A 22,062-nucleotide genomic window follows, 5' to 3' on the forward strand; every position below is an offset into this window, starting at 1 on the left:
GTTCTTCCTACACTTTCACCTAGTGCTCTCTTAAAATGCTTGATTAACGCTTGAAAATATGTCTTTGAATTAACGTCATGAAATAATGGAAAGGATTTCCACACGATTAACTAGCTGTCTTTTAGCATGAAGCATATTTGTTGAGCTAACTTGCTTTTCGTGAGTTGGACCTACTGAATCAGGTAGTGTGAAGGTACCACTGTAAAATAAGGTGGTTTCAACTAGATTTACATTCATCTTAATGAAGTTACATCAATGATTTGGTCCTAAACATTGCAGATTAGTTGGGCTGGCTGTATTGCATTACACTGGGTCACGCTATAGTAACTGAGTTAAAGGAACCTTTAAAACATATGTTGAGCCAACACATTTCATTTGAATTTGAATAACCTTAATGAATGGAGTTGAGCCAACTCATTTGATTTACAATCATCCATTGCCTTACCATAATTCTGGTTAAGCCAACATATTTGGTTTAAATTAGAACAACCTTAATGAATTATGTTTTGCCAACTCATTTTATTTATATAAGAATAACCACAATATATTACGTTGAGCCAACATGTTTGATTTAGAATCACCCATTGAATCACCATTGTAACAAGTTGAGCCAACACGTTTGCTTTACATTGGAATAATCTTAATAAATTAGGTTGACCTAACACATTTGCATTAAATAGGAGTAACACAAGTACATGGTGCTGAAATAAAGCAAAGTAATCAGGTGGAAATCCTTTCCATAATTTTTTTATGTTCATCCAATGACTTATTTTTTTCAGTGCTGAGGAGGCGATTCAGTCTTTTGATTAAGGTGTGAATCCAGGGACACATTTGAAAATTACAGGACAGGGCCGAATTTGAGGACTCCTGTTCTATACATTGGTTCCCAACCCTATAGTCCCCCTCAGACCTTCTTTATTTTCTTCACTTAAGATGTTTGGCAAAACTTTCGATGTGCATCACACACAATCTGGCCTTGAAGGATGCTAAAAAATGTATTCTTTCAAATAAACAAGCCGATCTGAGATAATTTGTCAAAGCTTTAGAACTGTAAGATATTAAACTTCTTTGAAATATTTCAATGGAATCTAATCTCATTTTTAATTAATAAAGAATGTTAATCAGCTGAACTCTTTAATTTTTATATGCCTGATAGAATAGTTTCATCTTCTCCATAATTACATATACCAGTATTATGCTTCCCTATCATGAATGAGGTACTATTCATGGTTCACAAACCCTTCTGTTCTGCTGTTTTACATGTCTCCTTCCTCCCACATGCCTTACTTAAATAAGTAGATGATTAACTGGGTTCAGCTGCTGGAGCAGAGACATATAAAACATGTAGGGCCTGAGGGAATAGTTGGGAACCACTGTTGTAGTACATCTCAAATATTTGACTATATGAAATAGTTCTTAATGTCAGAAAGTAAAACATTTTGCATAGATTTATTACACATAGAATACAAATATTTCAAGATTTTATTTTTTGTAGTTTTAATGATAATAACCTGTGACAGACTTCAGAAAGGGCTTACAGTAGCAGCAGCCCAGGACCCCTATTATTTTTCAGTCTCAAAAAATTGTTCCATTTAGTTTCTTTTAATAAATGCATGTTTTGCAAACATTGTATTCCATATAGGACACATGGGCCAATATTAGGTGAGTTGTAACAATATTAATAACATTACTTTATGATTAAAAACAATATTCAAGTATTTGAAATTTGTCAAGTTATTTATGGTTGATTTAAACATGAACCCGTTGAACAGGGGGAATATTAAACATACCAAACATGTTTTCATACATGTAGTTTGCATTAGTAAAACATTTTTGCTTTAAAACATAGTGCACCAAAGCTGGCTCCAGCCCAAATTCCAAATGCTTGTAAATCCAGCCCTAACTATGGCTTTCAGGGAAACAAAGTCCAAATTCAGTGTCTCAGAAATCAGAATATCACATTGGACCATTTTAAAAATTGCCCTTTTAAGTACAAATGTGTTGCTTCTGAAAATATGTAATTTTTTATGCTCTCGGTATTTTGTTGGATCAATGGGTTGACTGACTGTGGACTTTGGAAAACACAGTGGACCAACACCAACAGATGATATGGAAATGATCGTGGAAACATCACACTGGACTTCAAGCAACACGGGTTTTGTCTTACCTGGTCTTTCTAGACCAGGTAAGACGTCTCTGATGTTGTGTCTCGTCAAGGAGCTCCATAAAGTCAGATAAAATCTCTCTTGCCTCCCATCTCGTTAAACTCACTTTAAAATCTACAAATGGCGTTTTTGAAACATTAACCTCAGTTAATACTGGAGACCAGACAATGCATATAAAGCACTGTCTCATAGAGCAAACACTGGATTATATTTGCACTCATGAACACCAAACAAACTTACTGAGCTCTTATCAACCTTCTCATTAAAAACACTGTTAAATGAATGGGTTTCGTAATATTTCTTAAAAGGAGGTGAAACTCCCGAGAAACTTTTTGAATGCATTATTACTCAGAATCCTTTTGCATGAAAGTAAACATGAAACCTATAATTCTAAGTAAACTGGATATTATTGATTAAGAGTTTCACAAACCTGATATTGTTTCAGTGCAGCTGATCTGCCTGGTTTCCATAAGGGAGTGAACTGCTCACTGTGTGAGTCAGCCTTTCTCGCCTGCTTGTTTTACCAGAAGTAGTTTTTTTTAGGAACCTGCTATGCTGCACCGGCTTCCGGCCGCAGTTTCATCTTTTGAGCCTGGTCAACAGTTTCTAGGTTCTGAAAACTGGACTTTTAAAACATAGGGTTGGTATGCAATTAGAAAATCGTAACCATGTTTGCCAAAAAACAAAAAAAAACAAAGACTTTTTTTGTCTAAGGAATGTTGCAAGGAATTGATGATCAGTATGTTGCATAACAAGAGATATCATGTGCATTGCACCAGTTGCAGAAAAAATGGGTTCCTTGATTTAGCAGTGTCTTAAACTTTCCTTTTGCTGCTGACCATAGATGCCAGGAAATTTGAGGCATTTTATCCGTCCACTTCAGGATCCCTGCATGACTCATTTTGCAGGAAACTGACAACACCTTTTTGACAAACAGGGAACTCAACAAAGCAGTTCCAGTGAGGCACATTTACTGGTAGCTTCCACGTTCGCATACGCTTGGCTGCTGACGTATGCGAGAGTAATTGCCTGATTGCATACCGATGAATGGTGAGCATTCCTCCCAGCCTGACGAGCAAAACGACGTCCTATTGTTCAAGTCATGACTAGCTTCAGATGACGCCCTTTAAAAAGGGAGACCTGTCTGCCAAATCCAGCTAGTTTGTTGTCTTACTAAGGCTGTGCAGGATGGCAACACATGAAACAACAAGTACTGCGAAGATCCTTTAATCCGTGTGAGAAGGAGTGCCCTAATTAAAGCTGGTATAAAGCTGTAACCCAACGAAACATTACAAGACTATTATATCATTAGAGATGAAACAAGGAATGTAATGTGCTTTAGAGATCTGGGAGCATTATGAAAAGTCCTATTTGCCAAAGCTCAGTTATGCACACACTTTTGCAATCTTTCTCTTGCTCAGGCACTTGCATTCGGGCTAAACTGGTCTATGCAGGTAAAGCTCTTGCTTCCTTTTTTTTTTTTTTTTTTTTAAAAAGGTCAGAAAAGGCACGTGAGAGTGATCACATTCAGAAATACAAACCCAGGCGCTGTTTCATTTAGAAAGTCAAGCAATTTGACTGTGTATAACGTCTAACGTTTTGTTTGAGTCATATCTGCTTATATGTCAGAACATTACAGAATTATTGTGGAAAATCAATGAGAGTACATCTTTATGGATCTAATTGGCTCTGGAAATGTTTTATGAATAATCACTGCCATGTTGACTCAGGCGACATCCTTTGTGGATTCTATGTTTAGCAACCTGTTTTACATGACAATGACCCACTTATTAACGCATTAGCTCCTCAGATATACTAATAACGTAAGGACAAGTTTCATTTTTGTCAGTATGGATTATTGTTTTGTTTTATGGCAAAAATCCTCTAAAATTCATTATGGGAACATTTTTGAAATGGCCCAAACATGAGTCCTTTATTAAATCGTTTGTCCTGGTTTATGTGGCATCTGGTGAAAAGTTTTCAATTTCATTACTAGCTCCTGGGTAAGGCTCAGGTGAAGATCACAACTTGGGCTGTCACTTGGGTGAACGATATGCATGGATATTATTAGCATTTGTCAATCAGGTGGTTGCTTTGTGAGAGCTGTCTGGTGTTACCACATCTGTTCAAGCCTGGTACTTTCTGTACCTCTGACACATAGTTTCAGCACATCATGTATCCTGGCTAACCAGGTAGACATTACAAAGAAGGTGATGGTCATTTCATTGACATCTGTGGTTAGCATTTACTGGCTCAGAGGTACTTTTATGAGACTTTTTAGTGACATTGAAAAAGGAAAAATAGTTGCTTTCAACCCAACAGCCACTGTCATGTTTTAAGTTTTGTTTTATTTCCGTGAAGTATCTTCACATAAACTTCATAAATTACCTAAAATTCAAATGAATCAAGATGCCTATATAAGAAATTGCTTAAATGTTTGACAATAATCAGTCTTGATAAATTACATAGTTTCTATATTTCTGCAATAGTATTCTGACATCCCATTCTTAAGTTTTACAGTTTTTTTCAATGAGATCTCTGACAAAGAGTGGAGTGATCAAAGATTTATGTGGCTCAAGCTAACTGAGAGCTGCCCCTCCCTGACAGGTTGCTGTGAACTGCCAGCCCACTGCCTGAAAGGAGGTAACTCGATTTGGCTGTCTGGAAATACTACACGTCATGAAAAACAGGGACCGGCACAGTCTTACTGAGTGTCGGTTAAAGCCAGCTTTGGGAAGGGCTTTCTTCCCTGGGAGATTGCCCGACTAATTAACCAGCTAATATTAGCCTGGTATAGTTCTGTTACTCTTCAGCAAATAGGATGCACCCTTTTTCCTGCCACTCTGGAAAGCAAAATCACTGGTTGGGCAAGTGGGGGTATTTTCCTACTGTTTCAAGGATACAAAAGATCAGAATAATTCTTTAATCACTGCTAAGCTTTGCTCCTATGACAGAAAGCACAGTGAATGACCTGCGACTGTTGGCTTTTTATGACTAATGCTGCAGATATGTGTAAGCTCCAACGCCCAGAGCAGGTGTGCTGCTCTGTGATTCAGTTCCTATCATTGTCAGACTGAAACTGCTTCTGCTTGTTCAATCTGCTTTTGGATCAGATTTTCTGTATGCCTAATAGTTTTTTTTTTTCTTTTTTTTCTTCACATAGAATAAAAGTGAAAATAAAAGCTCTTAGATTAACATCTAACTCTTTTTAAACAATTACGGTAACAAAACACTGGATGGAAACTTTATATTTACCACCAAGAGGTGCCTTTCAGATGAAAATAGGAACCTGTTCACAAAATAGATTTCTTAGACTTAGCGAAATAAATAAATGCATTTATTTCGCAGTACAGTACAGTGTGCACTATATCTATAAGTCATTTACACACAATAAAAAGTAATGGCTTTTGAATGCAAGGAGAGCAAGCAGGAACACTTCTCTTCAGCGTTTCAAACAAACCTGTGTATTTCTATTAACACAACAGCTCGGATGTCCTTCCAGGGAACCTTCACATAAAATGAACACATTCAGAGGTAACGTTAGAGCAGTTATGTAAAACAGTATTTGATCTTGTCTTTTGGTAGCTATTGTGTAACATGCAGTCTTGGTTTTCTGGTTTTAGTTGCAATCTCTTAGTCTTTTGTTAGTTCCTGTCCTATTTTGATAGGCTCTCCCCATGCATGTTGAATCTTGCTTGCCTTCCCTGGTAGCCTGCCCTGTAATTGTCTGTTTTCACCTGTAGCTTGTATGTTGTCAACCCTGATGTGCATTTATAATTTCTGTTCTCCCTTCCCACATTGATCGTGTGTCTGTTTTTGTTGTTGTTTTTTCCTTCCGTGTCCTCAGTTTTGCATCAGCTTCCCAGATAGATTAAAATCTTTAGCTTTTTTTTTTTTTACTTCTTGGCTTTTGTGTCCTGTTTTTAGGTCCTCATTCAACCTCCACTTACCACACAAGGAGGGAAGTTATTTTATCTTCTGCTCTGTCAGAGCCAACGGCCGTTAGAGGGGACTAGGCTGGCAAAATCAGCAGATTTTAGGTCGTCCCGCCACAAGAAACTCAACCGCAAATACTCCTTTTTGGATCAGTATTGTCACTCACAGCAAGCAGACCTACTGAGTCAAATTTCTGCCTATGTTCTTTCAGAACGTGCAGCTGAAATTGTGTAGCTAAAGAGACTTCAGTGACTTCTGGTCACTGGATTCTTCTGACGACATTTCCACAGGGCTGTGTGTAGGTTGGTGTTTTGCCTCCACTCGTGTATTCGTATGTGCCTGGCATTTTCCCTGAATTTGTCCGTTCTTGGTTCTCTGTCCAAAGGCATTCAGTACTCTAAACACAGGCCAAATACTTGTTATGAAAGAGGGGGGGGGGGAAGTGTGCAAAGAGCAATTGAATGTGGCTCTTGGATATCAAGTCAGAACTCTTCTGATTTTTAAACATGAAAATAGGGATTCTTTGAAAATTTGCAAATTCTCATAAAAATCTGATTATTTGCTGGCATCAAAGTTAAAATATAAAACCCAAAGTATTGACCAACCATGAATTCTAAATAAAGTGTCTGAATACTTAAAATGCAGACAATGACTTTATTGGCTCGTATTACTAAAAATAGCCAAGCTGCATAGAACAATAACTAGCAAATCAAACAGGTTTTCAAAGTGCAGCATGCGCAAATGGGATGTGTTATGTCCACATAACTGTCATAGTGAATGTTTCTGCTTTTTTGCCGTCGTGGCACAGGTGTTCGGATTGGTTCTCCACATCAGATGATTAGATGATTACCTGATATTGGCATCCCCATCAGATAATTGGATGAAAGGGATTTTTGTAGACATTATCGTTTTTTGAGTAAATACACTTACTTATTTTTTTATTTTTTGATTGAACCCAAAAGTTTATTGTTTTAGTTTTAAAATAAATGCAAGTGGGATTCTGCATGGCTCATTGGAGGCATGTTACTGAAACAAAACTGGTTCAGCTGGTGGCAGCTTTATTTGTGGATTGCAGTCGCTACAATGCTTATGAAAGCTCATTCATTCTCATTGCAGGCGGTACAATATGTGAACTTTCATCAGTTATTAGAGAAATATCAAGCCTGCATTTGTCATACAGGCTTGAGTTCTGTTTTCTGTAGTTTGTATCTCTGCAATACTGTTCTGCACTGATCACTATGAGTTAATATGGAAAGATATATAGGTTCAATTAGTTCAATTAGTGACAGTGAGAATGTATGTAAGATGACCTTAGACCTTAATACATTTATTGTTATTAAGTTTAAGTGTAACTTTGAAAGTGGAGAGAAGGTAACAAGTCAGATAATGGTTCAGTAAGTCCAGTTCAGTCAGCTGCTGATGGCCCCAAATTGCTCAAGGGAACGCAGGTGCCGTGACCCATTATGTCGTTTCCTTCGCTGATGAAGCTCAGTGACATCAGGAATTTCTCTCATTAGCTGAGGCTCCTTTGAGTGTGTCTTAAGATCACTCCTCACACTAATTGTATCACACATACCTCACTCTTAAACACAAAGCATAATGCTCCATTATGTTTTGTGTGGTCAGGTTAGCTGTAAATGTTTCACACTCTGTGTTTGACAGTGTTGGAAAATGCAACCTGAAATAGCTTACAGGGCAATGACACAAACTCACCTTTAAAGGGTCCTAGTGAAATCATATTTTACCAGCTGCAAATTCAAAAGTTTATTTTGTCCGTGTGTGCATGCGTGTGTGTTTAGACAATTAGCTGTCTACATACATTCCTGACTACAGACCTGCAATTGCTTGAGGGATAGATTTTAACTTTCTTGCACCTAAACATTTTGAGAGCTTGGTCACATGTGTCGGCTTGTGTATCTTTTTTTTTTTTTTTGGGATCTTGGAATTTTATTGCAGTTTTGTTTTTTTTATCAAGTGAGGAATTGAAAAGAAAAAAAAAAACAGAGCAGTGGACAAATTAAAGGTTGGCCAGAGAGTGATGATTGAATGTCATGATATCCAAAGTAACAATGAAGTGCAACAGTTATTTAATGTGTTATAAATGTCAGTTGAGCATCTATTTTTTTAGATATTCTGAGTCAATCATAACTCTGGGTTTAGAGTAATTAGTGTGTTCATCCCATTCGGAGGCAAACTGTAGAACGACTTTTTGTGGCAACTCCAGATGAAAGTACGTATGGGTATGTAAAATTAAACATCGTCACAAAATAGCACATTCAAGCAGAAGAACCTTGTTTCCAAAATATCCAGTCCTTCAAAGAATAACTGGATTTACACTGAAGTTTGTATTTAACAAGTAGTGATTTACAGACCTATCAAGTGCATATTTTTTGATAGCAGATCGTTGCAGTGTAAAGGGATCTTGATACAGAAGTACGCCACAGATTTATTTGTGGAAATATTTGCCATTTACTCTTGATGCATCACTTGAAAAGCCAATATAATACATTAAAGTTCAAGTTGTCTGCATAAATGTTTTGCAAGGCTCACCTCCACAGTTACATGAAAGTAAAAGTTTCAAAGAATTGTTCCAAAATCATATTTAATCTTTACGAATCCTCTTAAGGTGAGAATAACTCTCTTTTCTCATAGGTTCAAAGCATGGTTTCAGGGCTATCTGCTGCCAAAAAGCAGGAATGCGCGTGTTTGTGTGAGTGTGTGCTCTGGTGGTCGCTTTGATGATCAGTCCCAAGAGTTTGGCATTAGTGTATGTTTGAGGTTCAAGGAGAAAGAGGAATAAAGGACAAGAAAAAATAAAGAAAAAAGGGGGAGGAAAGGGAGACAGGGAGGGGGAGAGACGAGGCTGAGGGTCAGCCAGACAAAAGGCTCCTTTGGCTGCAGTTCCCTGGGTCAAGGCTTAGAGGGCAGGAAGTAGCGGAACAATATCCGGCACTTCAGGTTAGGACCTCACACCCCCAGCAGCTTTCAGACTCTCCCCCTCACACATACGCGCTCGCAGGCACACAAGTCACCCAGTGTGCCTTGACAATGTATTTTGATCAAAGGCAGACTCTATTCTGAGGTGGGGGAGCAGTGAGGGAGATTAGCCACAGAGGGAGTTATGTGTGTGAGTGTGTTTGTGTGTGCTATGGGTCAGCGGGTCTTGGGTTATTTCACCAAAGCCTCCCATTTGTGAACGCCTTAGATCAGCAGGTTACATCTATGATTGTCCACATCTCTTTCTAAAAGCTTTATTTCAAGGTACAGTTGCAAATTTATTATAACTGCTGATTTACTCTGATTAGATGAGAACCAAAGTTAAAGCTTTGGATCTAATTAATCCAGTTATCAAGTCTTTGAATTGAAGAAAGGAAAATAAACAAAAACCTCTTGATGATATTTATGTTGGGTGTTTATCGTATGACAAAAGATCTGTCATGTGAGCTGACCTACTTTAGTTTGCCCAAAGTTTACCTTAGGGCACTTTGTGAAAATACAAAAATCAACACCTAGCAGGGGGTGTGAATAAGAACATTGGTACATTGTTTTAGGTTTTCTAAATTTTGTGAACTTCTAAATGTGCAGAAAGGAATGTTAATGAGAACTGAACACCCGCTGCACATCAAGCCCTCCACATTGCTCTCTAAAGGACACATCCTTCCTCTCAACAACGCAACAATATTCAGAGCATTCTTGTCCCAGAAACTACAGGACACCCTAAGATTAATTTAGCATCAAAATGGGCCCATACAATACTGGGAAGGGATTTTAGCTTTGTTATTTGTCTTTGAAAACAGCAGGTTACTATGTTTTCCACAAAACAGCATGCAATAAATTTGATTTGTAGTTTTTTAATAGAGTGTCTTTTAAGATAAAAACAAACAAACAAACACTTTCTTTGTACATTTCAAACTTGGAAGCATGAGACAATGCATGCTAGCTCCAGTCCATCTGCAACTGCAGAAAATAACTTATGTAATCTTTTGACATCTTATATGTTAAAATGTGGAGATTTTCTTTGATATTTTTCTGTATTTTGTTTAGTAATTTTGTTTTTAGAGCATGAATCAGTGTGTTTTAAATGAAGGAAACTGAATTAGATAGTAGGGTGAACGTCAGTTGGATGTTTAACAAAGACACAAGGAAACTGTCATCGTATAATGATAATAAAAGCACCAGGAAACAAAGAGCAAATCCCAGAATTAAGGGAGAGCAACAAGGAGATGAATGTAAACAATGTAATTGGAAGAACTGGCAAGAAGGGTTTGAATAAAAAATGCCTCCCACTCTCCCAAAAAGGCCAGATGTGATGTACAGAAGTGCACAACTAATTATCTCGAAGACAGATTCTTCCACCTGAGCTGTGCACCTGTGCAGCTCCTCCAGAGTTTCCTCCTGGCTGCTTCTTACTTTTGCTCTTTTTGTCAAGCCTGTCAGCTGGTTGGCAAGTCTGACGTAGTTCCATCCGCTTCTTGTTTCAAATGATGAAATCAAAACACGGCATGAGATGCTTTATGGCAATATTTATAACTCCGCTTTAAACTTTCCCACAACTAAATCCTTTGACCTCTCTGGTGTGTTGTTTGGTCTTTGTGATCCTGTTTGCTCACTGATGTCATCTTATGTTCTTCTCTTACAGAACAGCTATGCTGACATAAAGTCATTTAATTTCAGTAAATGATTATCATTTACTGAAAGCAAGTCATTGTGTAGAATTTGATTACAGGGATTTAGGAGTAAACATGGTCATTTTCCTTCTATTTCACAATTAAGGCCTAACTTCCTCTTGTTGTGTTGCCACAGAGAGATGATAGTCTTCGATCAATATTTGCAGTCACCTTTACAGAGTTCATTTATCTTGTCATTTAAATCCACTCTATCTGCGGCTCAGCTGTTTTTAGAAGAAATGCTGTGTGGGTGACGGTTAAAAATGAAGACTTGACTATTTATGGTCACGAGTGTTTTTGTTGTGGTTATTGTTGTAGGCAAAACAAACTTAACAAGAGGTGAGGAGTTGAGCCAGGTTTTTGACGTTTACCTTGTTTGCCTCATAATCTCTGATTTGAACAAAAGTGACGCTCCCGAGGACCCTGCCAAGCAAGATCTGCTGGGAAAGAGAAAGAAAACAGAGTGAGAGGAAAATACGCCGGAAGAAAACGTTTTGATGAAAAGAAGACAAAAACAAGGGGTGACTGTCTGGATGTGTGCTGTCAAGGATGAATTATTGTATCAAATCTGTGCACACAAAAATACAAGTGAAGGGAAGAAATGACTTGGGCAGAAACAATACAGCCTGAAAGAAATCCACAGAAAAGTTTCAGAGAAATTAATCTTGCGGATTCAAAGAGACAGCAGCGGGCTCTGCAGCAGGGAGATAAGAGACATTGAGAGAGAAGGTAGACAAGAGGGAGGTGGACATGAGCCAGCATGTTGCTCGGGGCAGAAACCATGGCATTGGAGAGGAGAAGAAGAATTTTAATGACCCAGAAACCAGCCCAGCAGGTTTGGAGGGGTGGAATGTCGCAAGCACCTCCCTGGTTCTCCTCTTCCTCCACCTTTCCAGGCTCACATTAGGAGACAGAGCCCCCTCCCACCCCTTCCACCACTTCTCGAACCCTCTCTGCTTATTCCTCGTATCATTTACAGGGAACATAAAGTACCTCACGCCTGTTACCTTTATTCTGCTCTGTTGTATTTAAACTGTTCCTTTTTATAGCACTGCTTCCTTGTATGCGGCTTTCCTGTGACATCAAATCCCCAAACACCCGTCTTCTCGTCAATAAAAGACAGTGGATAATTCCTTACAGTTTCTGTTTACAAGGCCCCATGTGTTTCCCTTTCCTTTCCCTTTGCGTAAGAAGCGTTGGCTTGACAGCAACCTTTCCCCTCCTGTGGCGTGACTCTGCTGTTTTCCTTACCCCGTCAGATCCTGCATTACGCCTTCCTCATTCTAATCACTAAATGACAGAATGTCCTGCTGTAATTTTCCTGGCAGAGCTGACTGCAGCAGTGCTGTGCACGTGTCCGGTGAGTGTGTTTGTTTACGTGGGGTTAGGAATGAGGGGAGCGGGGAGAGGTGCTGTTTTGGTTTCATTCTCTGACTCTGCTTTGGTCTGAGATAAGGCCACATCAGGTTGCACAACCTTTCTGAATACTTCAGTTTAGATTATTTATTTACCTTGAAACTATCCTGTAAATTATACTGTAATAATAAATCCTGCCTTGTGAAAATGCTAAATAATGCTGCCGGTGGTATATTTGTGCAGAGCCATCACTTGTGCCTATGGAGAATATTCTAAGAAACAATAAAAACATCCAGTGAGCAGCAGTTGTATGGATGAAAATGCCTGGCTATGTTAGAGGTTAGGAGAGAATGAACAGACTGGTTCAAGATGTGACAGAGGCAACAGTAGATCACACAATTACCTGCTACACTCAACACTCACTAAATGTCAAACCCATGTCAAACCTTGAAGCAAATAGGCTTCAGTAGCAGAAAACCACAACAGAAAAAAGAAAGACACAATTCACACAGGAAAACCGGACAAGGACAGTTTGAAGCTATGATGCTAACATTTTTTGGAGCATCAATTTCTGTCAATAACTTAAACACAGTTTACGGATGGTTTTAAATGGTGGTTCAAATAGTTTTAAGCTGAATTAATCAGAATACAGCTTGGAGATTGTTATATGGTGCCCAGCTACAACCTGGACTTGCTTTGTGTGGGGGAATCTTCACCAGTGCAGACAGAGAGTCTGCAAAACATGGGATGAACTCAAGTGATGTTAGTGTTGGGCCATCGCTACTTTTTTGGAATTGCATTGCCTATGGCACAGAAACCGAGTATGCAGATTCAATTCTTGTGAATATCTACACATTTTCCTTCTAAATGCTAAAACAGAATTTAACAAAATCATTTGAAAAGAAAGTTATTGTATGAAATAGAGAAATGCTTATCATCCTTTTGTTTTATGTAAATGGAAGGTCTTATAGTCATTGAGGCTAATTATTGCCTAGACAGCCTGGTAACAATGGCCTAGAAATACTTATGTTATCTCATAACTCAGAACAGCACTTTCAGCACAAAGGGGGTAAATTCACTCATTTGTCCACTCCATTCATATTGTTGCACCACACTTCAATGCACCACACTTTGAAACCTTAAAGGCTTATTTCTTTTATTATAAACAGGTGAAAAATTAAACCAAACAAGAGGAGTGTTGTTGAAGTGAAATAAAAGTGGAAATTACTAAATATTTCTTCTTTTTTTGTCTCAAAATGAGTTTTCATTTACTTTTTTTTTCTTGACAACTGACAGGAGTGAAAAGGGGCTTCACCATCAGTCTTATCAGGGAAACATTTTCTGAATTTCCCCACTGGGGGACAAAGATTTCTTCTATTTTAGCCTTCAAAACAACCACCATGAAATAGTTCAGACAGTGTTTATGGAATGATAAACCCAGCTGTTCATTACAGTGAATCAGTCTTGGTTTGTCAATTCTTGGTTCTGTGTTCAACTACCACAGAAACTAATGGGCAAGTAATCATACTTTTTACAATGGATACTCAAGTTTCCTCAGTGATAAACTACCAATTAAACTAGATTTCAGTGATTAAATCACAGACTAAGCATTCTTCTGAAGTCTTGAAAAGTCAGCAAAACTATGAAAACTGCTCATATCATTTCACAGGTCTCTATAATTCCAGGAAAAGATTTAAGATGCTTGCCTTTATAATTTTTTTCCATCACTTAAAAGATAAAAATCATTAATTAAAAAATTAATTGCAAGGCCTTTATTTCATATACAAATAGCATACTTTGATTTATGACAGCAGAAATTAGGTTTTCTCAAGCATGGTCAGTTTTTAGGGTCTTTGAGTGAAGTGCTAAAAACTCACAGATTAAAAATCCAAAAATCCAAAAACAGGGTCAGTTTAGAAAATTTTCTAAATTTTTCTTTTCCTAATGTCCAGTTTAGGGTTTAAACTGGACATGCAGGTATTAAAGCTGAAATAGCATCTTTTCTCATGTTTCACAAAGGTATCACACTACAACCACAAAACGTATTTTAAAAACATATTTAGTAATGAACCCAGATTTTTTTCACGTCACTGACTTTGAAATATAGCTGAATTGAGCAAATAAAGTTCCTGGAAAACTGCTGAATTTGAACCCAGCTTTGTTGTCACACAGTAGAAGATTACTAAATCTTGCTATTGATGATGCTTAAAGCTGTTCAAACAGAATAGGCTGCAGTGACTCTACTGTTCAAACTTCAGTCCAGTTTGATTACTGATATTGATCAAAGTGAAACTTAACAGTTTTATGTCAGTTTCCTCTAATCTTTCTTGCCACTTGACTTCAAATTCATCAAATTAAAGAAACATTATTTTCTCAAAATAAAATTTGGTTTTAACTTGTGCTGTGCATCGTGAATTGGCTGGCTGAAATTTGAAACAAATCCTTGTTTTCTCTACATCACAATTCATGCTAAACTGTTGCATCATTGTACAACTGTTTTAATATTTTACTTTTTTGCTTTAAATAGTTTAATTTTCATCATTTTTAGTCCAGTGCGATTAGCTTAGTGAGGGTCGATTAGTGTTTCAGGCGATAGTAGCTCTGACAGGAACACACAGTTGTTGCGAAACAGCTTCCTAGAGTAGATTGTTAGAAGGTATTTAGTGAACAGTAACTAAAGGACAACGTTTTAGTTCCAGACACTTTGAATTTGAACACAACAAAGTGAATGCCAACATCATAAAGTTGGGATGTTAATAATGCAAATCAATTTAAACTAAATGAATGAGGTTGTTACTGACTCCCTGCGGATAAATAAAAACAACTCACTTTGTTCCTTCTGAATGAGAGACTGGAGTTCAGATTTAAAGCAGGAAACATTACACACAGAGAGCAGGTGGGAATTACTGCTTTACCCAAGGACATTTCAGCAGGGAGTGTGTTTATCCTGAGGAGGTCATGAACTGCCCTACTGAGGACAGTATGTTGTTCATTAGACCACCCTGCCACCCACACTTACCGCACTCTGTCATGAAAAGATTACCACCAGTTTCCCCACTTCTGTTGTGTACCCTAGTGGTCCTCCTGTCCTCTCTGCTCTTCTGCCACCCTGTCCTCTTACCAGGAAATGAGCTGATTGATTCAGTTTCAAACCCTCCTTCAAAACAAAGGCAACTGCTGTGCACAGGCTTCCTGAGCAGAATCTATAGGGAATAAAGTTCAGGTTCTCTGTGAGTCAGCTTTCCAACAAATACACAAATAAACAGTGGGTGAAACATGCTCAGAGTGCTGCCTTAGAAACAAGAGCACATGTGCATAAACACACACTCAAGCTTTCACCTCTAACTCCAGCTCTTGTTTTAGATACAACATATTGCTGCTTTATTGAATGCCTGCTGTGGTTGCCATGCACACAAACACACACCAGAACAATGCAAAGAAGAGAGTATGTGCAGATGGGTTTATGCCCTGCGTTACAGGGACAGAGGGAAAGCCATAAATTAATAATCCATCCTGGCAACAAACTGTTTTTCTGTCAACATTGTTATATTTAGGCATGTGTTTGTCTGACTGACCGGTGTGTCAAACTGTTTTGTTTTTTTGGGGGGGGTTTTCAGGGAGAAAAGTGTCATTCTGTCACCCTCCACCACTGCTCTGGGCTGTTTAGTCAGTAAAGGTGAAATGTCGTCTCAAACCGTCTCGTTGTCACTCACTGATCATTTTTCCGTGCTTTTCCACCTCTGTGATGTTTCTGTGTATTTGTCACAGACACCGATACATATTCGGTGACACAAGAGGACAAGCAAAAATGACAGGGTGAGAAGTAAAAGAAAGGGGGAAATATAAGGAGGGATGACAGAGAGAAAAACAGGAGTGGAAACTATGGCAGACAGGGGAGTGGCTGAATTTCAAATAAGAGAGAAGAGAAAGGCAGATGTGATTAAATGATAAGGTTTCAGAGTTATATTCAGTAATTTGTCAAGAACTGGGAGTCAGAAGGGGGGGGAAAATCCACAGTGCTTTGAAAAAGTGTTAGTGAACCTTTTCACCTTTTGTCTTTTTAAAACAACCAGACTGAATGTACTTTTGGGATTCTTTGTGATGAACCAACACAAAGTAGTAGTAATAACGGTGGAAGAGAACTAAAACTGTTTTGCAAACAAAAACCAATTGCCACCAATGTGCTAATCTTCCTTTGCTCTGAAAGTCACTTATTCAGTAAATATAGTGGAGAACTTTTATTCAATTTGGTTTGCTTACACCATAGACTTATAATTTGTAAAAAAAAAAAAAAAAAGTAATCTCAAATCACTTTTCAAAACAGAAATCTAATTGATAAATATATTGTCAATTTAATTTGACAGACAGAGTAAATCCCATTGAGTTCGATCCTAGTTATAAAACAATCCAGCAGGGTTAAATTTGTTGTTCCAATTGGTATAGTTATTTTATCAAATGAATTTGCAGCAGTTGTTTCTCCTCAATGAGCATTTAGCGTCAGAGGCCAGTTGACAGCACCAAGTCTTTATTTTTGCAGCAAGACAAAAGAACACAGCAGCCAGTCAAAAGTTGCAATTGAAGAGAATATTAAAGCAGGAATGGGTTATAAATTGATATCCAACGCTTTGATCACCCAGATTATCGTCTAAAAACTGGAAAGAGTTTGGCATGACAGCAGACTCCCCAGCCAAGAGGCACACGGTGCACTGCGACTCTAAAGGAGCAATCCACAGCTTTAGGTAGTAAAATCTGAAGAAACGATTAGTTGTCTAGAGGAAGAAGTTATGTTTTTTTAGGTGTTTTTTTTCTCCAAAGTTGTGTAGGGCACACGACAAACGTGGTGGCGGCAGCATCATGCTGGGGGAATGTTTCATGCTATTGTCTTCAGCAGGAAAAACAAAATTATTCAGAGTTGACAGGAAGATGCATACATCTGAATGCAGAGCAACTATGAAGGAAAAAGTGCTGCAAGAGACATAAAACTGTAGCAGAGTTTAACTTTCCAGCAGCTGCAACAATAGAATGGTTCATATCAAAGCATATTCATTTATTAGGATGGGTTAGTTAAAGTCCATGCTTTAACGTACTAAAACAATAACTAAAACTTAAAATGACTCAGCAATTAGAGCAGCCAAAAATCTTGATTTGTTCATAAAAGGAGCACAAAACAACGATGACCCATATACAGAGCTTCTATGTCTTGTGATTATCCCAGTTTGTATCTTTTCTAAGACCTTGTCATCCAGATCATTGTGTTAGCACACAACGAAATACATCTGTCCATACTGGCAACAGATTTAAAAACAACTTGTGTTTTGAAAGCCCCCCCCCAAAAAACTGTCTTCTGTAAAATTTGGTTATTATGATAAAAGTCAGACGTTAATGGCACAGAAGCTGCAAACGTGGACATCAAGGTCGGCAATGCCTGAGAGTCAGTGTTCATGTTGAATTAATCACTGCTGATGATGTTTGTATTTTCCTCCTGAAAAGGGTCAGCAGATAAGGTTCATTAGAATCAAATCAAAACATGAAGTGTGTGATAAAACCCAGAGAGAACATGTCCGTGTGTCCTTGGAGAAATATTTCCATGTTATGGGCCATTGGAACTGATGGATGATGAATAACGTTAGGAAAAGTTCAGTGTTTTAAACCAGAAAATGTATTTTTGATAATATGTCACTTCTAAAAATTATTTTCTATCTTTTTCTAACAACACCCAGTTTCATTTAGACAGGGCACCTACTGAGCTTGTGTACAATCTTTTCCAAAGCACATTCGCACGCATGGTTACACTCAAGCACGCCATTGTTATCCTGATATTACTTCCTGGTGCATGTCAGGGAGGCTCTGTTGTTCTGTTGTAAGACCCTGGCGTCTCCCCCTCACGCCAGCAGCTTCATGACCTCATGCCTAGCGTGCCTCTGTCTGCATGCGTGCCTGCGTGAGTGTCTGGAAGCTCCTGGATCGCCAGCTGTATTATCAACATACCAAAGGAAAAGCCTGACTCGCAGGAGAGAGGAGACAAAGAGGAGCTTTGACCTGCCTCTTTTGCACGCTCATACAACATGCATGTGTATTTACATATACATAAGGGGTGTGGAAGGGGAGTGCGTGTGTGAGACAATGGGACAAAGGACAAAAGCATGATTCACTATGGGTATGAGTTGGGAAAGGTGACTTGAAGGGTTTTCACATTTCATTAGAGCTCCTGCTGGAAGCACACACACATCTCACACACTTGCCTGCCATGTCCATTCTTCATTTTTGCATCTGATTCAGTAACGTGTTTGCTCCTGCACACTCACACACAGGCACGCACATGAGAAGAGTGCTGAGACCTTTAGCTCCTGTCTCAGCTGGAAGCTCACAAAGACATTACACACAAAAATGGACATTAAATGTGACATAGATTCACACGTACGTTGTATAATCAAAGTGGAATGTCGTTTGCAAACTGTATTTCTACACTCATAGTTTACATGTTCAAAAAAGTGTGCTTTGTTCAGCGCAGATTATATTAGAGCTAAGCTAATTTGCCAGCTTGGCTCGTGGTCAGGATACTGCAAGTTACAAAATCAGATTGTCACGGCCTTTAAAACATCTGCTTTATAACCCAAAATATTTAAATTTCACACATTATTGGATTTTATTCATCAATACGTTTCCATCAACACATTTGCTCTGCAGTCACAATTAACATGTTCCATCTGCACAATTTTAGTTTCACATTACACATTACTCTAAATAATTTCATGTTGTCTAGCCCTCTAAAAGAGACATAAAGAAGCATTTGCATGATGAAATTGAACTCCCTGGTGACTTTAAAATTCAAACGAACAAAGAAACAGGAAACAAATAAAAAAGGAAACAGGGATTTTAAGTACTAAGAAGCAAGTGAATACAACAACAAGAAACACAGAGTAAATAGAACTGATGTTAGGCAGGATAAACAGTTAAAGACAGAGAAATGTGGCAAATCAAGTGCTAACAATTTCAGAGAAATTGAAGACAAGAATCCTAAAACTATAAAACCGGATGACAATTAATCCCAGTTCTGCAAAAAACCTTGAAAAGGGATTAAAATGAACAAATAAGAAAAACTCATATCATCCACTGAGTTTATGTCAGAAAGGTATAAACTTGGTTAGATCAAGAGAGCTGAGACGGATGGTACGATTCAGTACCATGGTGTGCAGCAGCACAGCTTTGAACGTGGATCCTGATATGTAACACAGTCGGTCCAGGAGGAATTCTTGTTATCTCACACATGTGTTGCAGCCACATGTCCAATCATTTATGCTCTGGTGTGCTGTGCACAAACACATCAGAGATATTCTCTGTCTGTTCGTGTCAAAGATGAAGCCACAGCTTTGTATGTTTATTGCATGTCTTTTCCCTTCATTAAGGGCTTAATAAAAACAAAAACTCTTTGCTCAACTCCACTTCTCTATTTTTATTACATGGATTCCACCTTAATCACGTGTTTTAGAATGTGACCTTTCTAAACATGGTCCTCATCATTACCTATTTCAAGACAAATGTTTTCAGTGAGAAGAAAAGGTCAGGATCTGGTGTTTTTTTTAAATCTTTTCCAGGAGCTGACCTCCAGTTTCAAAGAGCTTGACTTGAAGCCAGGAAGTGTCTCACACCACGTCTCTGAAGTTGGATTGAACTTATGGTTTCCACACTTCAGACGCGTTTCATTGCGAGTACGTTTGTCTTTTACAGATCAATAAAACAGTGTGACAGCATGAGGCTGAGCTCTGTTTATACATGTGTTATCTTTGAGACTGTGCAAAGCTTGTGAATAGTGACATCATTAGAGTGGAATTCGAGTCTATTAAAATAAATGAGGCTGTGTTCTTGATCTGGATCACAGGATCTCTCCAACTACTAGGCTGCAGAGCACTTATTCAACTCCAGACGAGGACAGAAGCCACTACGAGTGGGAGTTAACGTGTTTTGGATGCCGCTTATCTTAACTGCTTCCACAACACTAGATCATCTGTCAAGATTTCTTGGCAACCTTGCCTTAAAAAAAAACACACACACAAAAAAAACCCCACTTGAATCAGGCATTCCCAATATCCTCACTAAAGCCTGCAGGTGATTAACTAAATATTTCTGAAGGATATCACAAAAGGACCTTTTTCCCAATTGGTGTAGTTCAGTTGCTCTTCATAGAGAAAAATTAATCCCAATTTCATCTTGTCTCAACTGTAAAATGTCTGGTGCTTTACCTTTGAAATCTGTCTTTAAAGCCGATACATATATAGAGGGATGTGTCTATGAAGGAAAGTATTTTTGCGACACAATGACACTGCCACCATCTTGAGTCATCATGGATATGATATGTTTAGTGTGAAGTAGAGTGTGGCAGAAAACTAAGTGTTTTCTGCCACACTTAGTCTTTTTACATGCAGAGTGCAAAGTTTCACAAATGGATTTGTCCTAAAAATTTTCAAAATTTGTCACAGTGGTGACAAGCCAGAATGCTTGAAACTTTCCCTTTTACAATAATGGATCACTATCTGTGCTAATGTACATCTAGATTTAATCATGGTCTATTTAGCATTTTTCATGTAAGCACATGTGAAAAAACAACATAGTGTATCTGAAGTTTTCTGGCAACTGCACCTGTAATTACTTATTCTAATTAAGGCTGTGCTGAATGCTGAACAATCGCTGCTGTGTCTTATTCACACATTTATGTTTTTGAATATTGTCTGAACTAAAGTATTAGACAAAGCCAAGAAAAAGTGAGTGAGTGCCTGTGCCATATTTTCTGTTGAATACAGGTAACAGCAAGCAGCACTATGACATATTGAAATAAACAGTGAGTAAATATAACTAATATGGAAGTATATAATTTGTCTCTCTTTTTTTTTTATCAAGAGTCAGGTGTCAACCCTTCCTATCCCAGAGAAAAATCTGCAGTCTTTGTTTAGCCCCATTTGACATAAAATAAATGCTGTAAAACTATTCCCCACATTGGACCTGTAAACACCCTCAAAGCGAGAATGTGTGAATGTCAATGTGTGTGTTTGGTGGAAGCGGTGATGAAGGTGGCGGGGGGGTGGATTCCTGCTATTCTGTTTGCGCTATGCCCAACACTTCCAGCATCTTTTGCTTGTACTCCTCCTCTGCTCTTTTCACATGGAATTGATAAAAAAGGCAGCCACATTAAGCGCATCGCTTTTGGCGGTCACAGAGGCACAAATACATGTGGTTGGGCGCACACTGCGCTCTAAAATGCGCTGCAGTGACCTTTCAGATGCAGATGGAGCAGCAGATTCCCTCCACTGAGAAAATGTCAACATCTTCTGCCCTCACTCTGCTTTTTAGGACAACCAAGTTGGCATCAGGTTAGCCTTCGTGTCTTTCCACATGGGCTCACCATGAATGCACACACTGTTCTGGGCTAAGTGTTCACATTTTTTTTTATTTGAGGCTATAAATTCCTATGTCATTTAGTCAAAAACAAACAGTGTTGTAAAGAGACATGCACTGGGACACATTGCTCTCCCACTGTGTGTGTCCACACATCAAAACACACCAGAGCGCTCTTATCTGCATGTTTCTGTATGGATACGCTGTAAAATCTGGGCCATATTAAGAGTTAAGGAATGAAAGCATGTGAGCATTTGCTTTGGGACTGAAGTCTGTCTAAGGGTCACCATAACTCTACCTGCTCTGGGAGAAAAAGTCATCCCAGTCTGGATAGCTCTGAGTTGTCATGCCCGGGTCTTGCTGACCTGATAAATAATTGTCTATCTTACTCCAGCTGCACTTCAACACCTACAATGTGACTCACAATTCATCACTCCTCTTATCGGTGCATAAACAGAGCAAACCATGAATCCAATCACCCAGAGAAAAACTGTAACTCTGATGCTTGAAATGCATAATTGCATCTGCCTCTGGGGATCTGGGGATCT

Source organism: Poeciliopsis prolifica, unplaced genomic scaffold (genome assembly GCF_027474105.1).
Source record: "Poeciliopsis prolifica strain line A6 unplaced genomic scaffold, Auburn_PproV2 SCAFFOLD004, whole genome shotgun sequence".
NCBI classification, from domain to species: Eukaryota; Metazoa; Chordata; class Actinopteri; order Cyprinodontiformes; family Poeciliidae; genus Poeciliopsis; species Poeciliopsis prolifica.